Genomic DNA, 6,081 nt, shown 5'->3' with positions numbered 1-6,081 from the left:
CATGCATACAAAATGGCTATCACTTATATAAGGTAGGATGACGAATGGTGCAAGCAATGATCCCTGTGATACTCCAGGTGGCATTTCACCTGCAATGCAGGTGAAATGCAGGTTTAAGTAATGCAAAAAATAAAGCAAGGTGTGTTTGTGTATTTGCAAGATCGTGGGCGACTTCCATGGTATGCACTCCTATTTTTACTTCAGTTTCATGTGACGACTATGTGGCACTTGTGGCCAGGTAGGTTTTTTTACTTGCCTTCAAGTAGGCATGACGGCTTGTTGCATGAGGGTGGGTTGCAGAAAGAAAAAAAAAAAAAGAAACCGGCAGGAGCAGGGCTGAAGGGCACACCAGAAAATTTTCGTTTGTGTTTGAACCTTATTTTTTTCATATGTGATATCCTGGCGGCAGCGTATTTTTCTCTTAATGATCGCGCATCATCTTATATATATAATCAAAAATATACGAACGGCTGAAAGCGTGTTTTAAGGAGCACAATGGCGTTTCGAAGGTCTTGAATTCCTATTGCATCGCATGTCCCCATTCACAGTGCGTAGCTAAAAATAATTCGAAGCCAGTGCTAAGCCATCAGCTGAAGCTAATCAATGCTGAAGTGACGGCCGCGACGTAGGGAATGACATTCTTCGAAACCAGCTTTCTGAGCAGCGTCAAGGCTTGCACAAATCCGTCATGCCGTCGTTTTAACCGCATATGGCTTTGTCAACATCGATACTTACGTCGTTGCAAACAGATCGACGCAACTTTTGGTAGATGTGGGCATTGTCGATAACGGCGCGCGCACTAACGTTGCTTGAAGAATCTACAGTTTCGCGCGTATGCGATCCATCGTAGAGCGCTTTTCTTGATCCCATCGTCCCAGTGCCCACATTTCCTTAGCTTCGCCACATCTGCAATATAGTTGCTGACTCGCAAGAAATCCGTCATCCCGCCGTCGTGTTGTTCACTGCAGGCTGTGTCCGCTTCAATGCGTCCTGAACGAGACGGCTTTCGGCAGCGAGAAGTGTGCGCACAGCGTCTCGCGAAGCACTCGCGTGTATCCGATTCATCGTAGGGCGCTTACTATGGTCGCGTCGTCCCAGCACTTGTGTTTGCACAGCCAAGGAGGCATTGGCACAGCAGTACAACAGCAGTACAGGCGTACAGCGCGCTCACCGCCGTCGCTGTTCTGATACGAAAGCACGGGAACTGGCAGCCGCCCGACACAATCAGGCTGGCCAAAATGCATAGCCCCAGAGAGCGCCGTGGCGCGGTGCATTGTGGGGGGGTTTATCCGCTCGCCTTTGTAAATGCGCCGCCCGGCATCTGTTGTTGCGGACCGAGCGGTCGTGGGCTCGATGCCCGTTGACGGAACTTTTTTTCTTTGCTTTCTGATCGTGTACATTTTTTCTGCGTTATTTCCGTGACGGAAATACGTCACTGAAGTCTTCGTGGACCCCGGCATAAAACACTTTCGTGCCAAAAGTACAGGGGTGGTCAAAAGTTCCCAGGCCGCAACGCCCGGACGAGGAGCGGCAGCTCGCTGCTATCGCGGCGCTGTTATCGCAATCACGCCTTGGCGCACGCTGGCGTCGAGCGTGTGCGTGGAAGCGGGGAGGGGGGGAGGAGGATTGCATCCCTTTCCCTTTCTTGTTCTCCTTGATAAGAAAGCGAGGTATAAACTTGGTTCGTCATGTTTCCTCACTGTTCGCTCTTCGAGAGAGAGAGAGAGAAAAACTTTATTTGCAAGTGTGTTTGGACCCCCCGGGTCCCTGGACCACTGCGCGGTCCTACGCCACGTCTACACGGTCATGCCTCTCACCGCGATGACATCGGCAGCCCGAGTCACCGCAGCAAGTTGCAACGCCGGGTCCCCAGACGAGAGCAGGACCTCCCAGTCCTCCCAGCTGGAGATGGCAGGCTGTCCCTGCGGGGGAGGATCAGCAGGGCAGCCGAAAAGAATATGGGAAAGGGTGGCGTGAGGTTCGCCACACAGGGAACATTCAGGGGAAGTGCCACAGTAGTGGGACAACAGTTGAGGGGAAGGAAGAGTGCGGGTCTGGAGACGTCTCCATAGGATTTGTTTGGGAGTGGGTAAGGGAGGGATTTGGGGGAGGGTATGTCCGACGGTTCAAACGGGGTATTTGCGTGAGCTCGGCAAAAGTGTGCGCCCGCTCCTTCGAGAAGCCCGAATCGAGGCTGTCCTGAGCCCGGCGTATTAATCCTCGGGCCAATTTATCGGCAGCCTCGTTTCCGGGGTTCCCTGAATGAGCCGGCACCCACTGGAGTTCTACCATGTCGGAGCCCGAAATGCATTTTGAGGACCTTGTGCTGGGGCTAGTTGGAACATCTTAGCGGAATGAGCAGCGCTGCACAGAAGTATACAATTCGAAGATCGAACAGTGAACGAACAGGACGCATCATGTTTATTCCTCGATTTCTTATGAACGAGAGCAAGAAAGGGAGAGCGCTGCACACCCTCCTCCACGCGCACGCTCGACGCCAGCGCGCGCCAACGCGTGATTGCGATAACAGCGCCCAGATAGCAGCGAGCTGCTGCTCCTTGGCCGGGCGTTGCTGCCTGGGAACTTTTGACCACCCCTGTACATCGTGCACGTAATAGTACAGGCACTTTTTCACATCCGATACACACGTAATTCCATCCCTTGACAACATTTGAATGCGCTCAGCATTCAGCATGTTTTGGCTAAAAGCTTCCATGCCCTCGAAACCATGGTTACGATGGGAACTGCAGCCGACAATTTTGATGTACAGTCGCGTCTCTGTTCACAGTCTGCTTCTTCGCAACAAGTGCCTCTTGCAGCTGCTTGGCCTTGTTTGCTTTGAGCCGGCTCTCTTTAGTCTGCCCGCATGGCTGGGGCACGTCCACCTAGAAAGTAGGCATTTTACGTATATTGAGCATACTTTCGGTTTAAAACAGTGCGCCAAGATGAGGACAAAGTGAATATGAGAGAGAAGACAGCACTGAACTAAGAACGAAAAGTTTATTTCCACTTTTACAGTATATATACACGTGGGAAATAGCAAAATAAACAGATTGCGAAAGATCAGAACAGCACGACACATACAGACTCAGCTTGGATGCCGAGACTGTATGTGTTGTACTTTTTATATATTTAGCATTTTTTTGCTATTTTGCACGTGTATATACTGATTGAAATACTGCACTGCAGTTACTGGGACAAAAGAATTTAGCGCAATTGCACTTGTCGTGTCCAGTTCGTAACGCGTGTCCTCCATAATTTCTCTTCTCCCAGCAACTCTCGCGCAGTATTTTAATCATGCAAAACCAACAAGCCCAATACCTGACTTTGCTAAAGCATATATACTAGAAATAAACTTTCAGTTGTTAGTTCAGTGCTGTCTTCTGTCTAGTCTTCACTTTGTCCTCATCTTGTCGTGCTGTTTCAAACCATAATGATCGTCAACCAACTAGTCTAAACAAACTGTTATTAAGCATACAATAACGAAATCTAATGTGTCCCATCTTATGGCACAACAAATTTGCACCATGCAATAAGGCTAACAGGAAAAGCTTATATTAGGGAGTTTTAGCAGACCATTTTTTAGCCCCGATAACGATACCATAACGATACACAACGCGTGCTCAAGGCTGTCAAAGTGGAGAGGATGCATCGTTATCCGATCCCTCTACTAAAACCCCCTACTATCAGCAGAAGCAGAAGCAATGATAGCAAACATCCGCTACAAACTTTCACAAGCCACTGCAAGGACAATGTAATAATTTTGAAAACTGTTTCTTTTATGTCGGCTTGCACAGACCTAAATGCCATAATTAAAGGTTTCCAGAAAATAACCCGCAAATATTTTTTACTTGTGCTTGCATATTATGAACCTTAAAATCTGGGTACAATTCAATCCATTTCAAGGTCATTGTTGCTGCACAACCCTTTTTCTTTGTTCCTTGGAGGTTCATTCGCTTCTTTTCGTACACTTTCTTCGGCCAGTCAGTGGTGCTTGAACACTGTAAATGGAATCAAGAATATTTATTTCTGTTGCAAACCTAAAGTAACCTAACCTGCAGTAACATAATGTAAATTCCCTTTACACTGTCCGCACACAATCTTTGAATAGGAAGGCTGCTGGATATCTGCATGGGACTGAAACGTTTGCAAGTGCATAACCATGCGACATACTGGTCTTTTTTCCACCTGGAGTCTTCTTATAGTACTCGGTTACAAATATGCAGACTTTGACGGTTTCCTTGACAACTCGAAACGGCACATTGTCCAGAGAGATTCTGCACCCGGAGTAGATCATGGAGAAGACGACATTGCCTGAAAATAAACAGTAACGACGATTTAATGAGGGGACGTAGTTTTATGCATGGCAGAGGGCAATGTCAAATCTAGCTTTAGTTTTTGTGTAATGGCAGCAAAGAAACTTTAAAATGCGCTGCCTCTGTCAAGAAATTTTGGCTCTCCTCAACTAGAATAATAATTATTATAATTCTGAATCACCCAGACTTTTTTGTGAGGTTTTAAGAAGTAACAACTTGAAAGCAGCACCAACATACTACAGTTTGGTTGGGCCTGGGGACATTAATATAATACGACAAAAAGCTCGGCGCTGACGAATCAGCATCTCATATACAGAGTTCGACACCAGGCCTATGCCTTGCTCTAGACGTCTAATTCACACTTCTAGCAGGACCACGGGTAGCGCCCACGGCCGTGTCCCGACATGGAATACAGTCACACTGCAAATAGTGTCTCGTGTTGCGCACGGTTGCTTTTTCAGTGTTCAAAAAAATGCACAGATGCATACAAAACAAACGCCCAAGTGCATCTCTGCCTAGAATTCAAACCACTTATGTAAAGAGCACAGGGACAGGCAACGTACGCTTTGCTTGCATGCGCGGGTCTAACGATGATTGAAAGCGAAAAAATAACAGTTAAGTTCCAATTATGTTTATCAGAATTTCTGAAGCTCGGGTCATGTCCCGGTAACCAGAACAACACTCCACTCAAACCGAAATAAATCGGTGCCAGGAAAACTCTGAACCGGTAACCAGAAAAATAACTCGATCTTGAAAACCGCGAAATCGTTTCTGTAGTGTTGCACTAACCCTACCTGAAAACAAGTCGTTCTGCTGGGTTACTACTGTATTTTTCAATGCTAAATCAATGCGCATAGAGACAGATTAAGAAGCAATCGATACATCCTTACATTTAAACGACTTGTTCAGGTCTCTCGATGTCCGCACAGCATACCTCTCGTTGACGGCAGCCAAGAACCTCGCAAAAAGCCTAAGCTCATCGTCTGACTTCACATAGCCGTGGGAGTAGCCGTCTTCATGATGACGTAACCCTTGTAGGTATTTTTCTATCACATTCTGTCGGTCAGAAGACTCGTGCATCGTTGCATTCAGCGCCTCCGGCCACAAGCGAAACCAGACAAAACACGCCGTACGCACGCCTGCACGCCGCGCTCGCGCCACTCGCACCGTAAACCGAGAGAGAGAGAGAGAGAGGGAGAGGAAAAAAACAAAACGAAAATGGTGACCACCGCGCCGACAAACGGAGAGAAAGAATCCGGCAGATCCCACGCACTGTGGGAATCGATGTAATGCGAAGCAGCCAGCAAAGAGCTGCATACATTGCCTTGTTTGTCTTTGAGCCAAATGAAAGCATTCATGCCATGGCATCTAGTTCACCATATATGGCATGTTTGCCATGCACGTATGTATGTACAATCTAGTATATACCATGCTTATGAAACGTATCTTCTAGTATATGCAATGCATGACCTGTCATTCATGTTCATCAAGCACTCGTGTCATGCCATACACTTTTTGGTATATATCTAGTTAACAAAACGGCCAGAAGCACATCATGATAGTGTCATGTAAATCATACCGTACATGACATGCATAAAACATGATTCGCATGTTAGGACCGGTCACTTATGTTCGTCATACAGTCACATCGAGCAATGCCAATTTTGGTGTGTATCAAACGAGCGAAATGGCAGCGAGTGCACCATGAGTGTGGCATGTAAATCATGCCATACATGACATGCATGTCATAGTTTTCATGTTACCA

Source organism: Rhipicephalus sanguineus, unplaced genomic scaffold (assembly GCF_013339695.2).
Source record: "Rhipicephalus sanguineus isolate Rsan-2018 unplaced genomic scaffold, BIME_Rsan_1.4 Seq219, whole genome shotgun sequence".
Lineage (NCBI taxonomy): Eukaryota > Metazoa > Arthropoda > Arachnida > Ixodida > Ixodidae > Rhipicephalus > Rhipicephalus sanguineus.
This window is presented reverse-complemented; position numbering follows the sequence as displayed.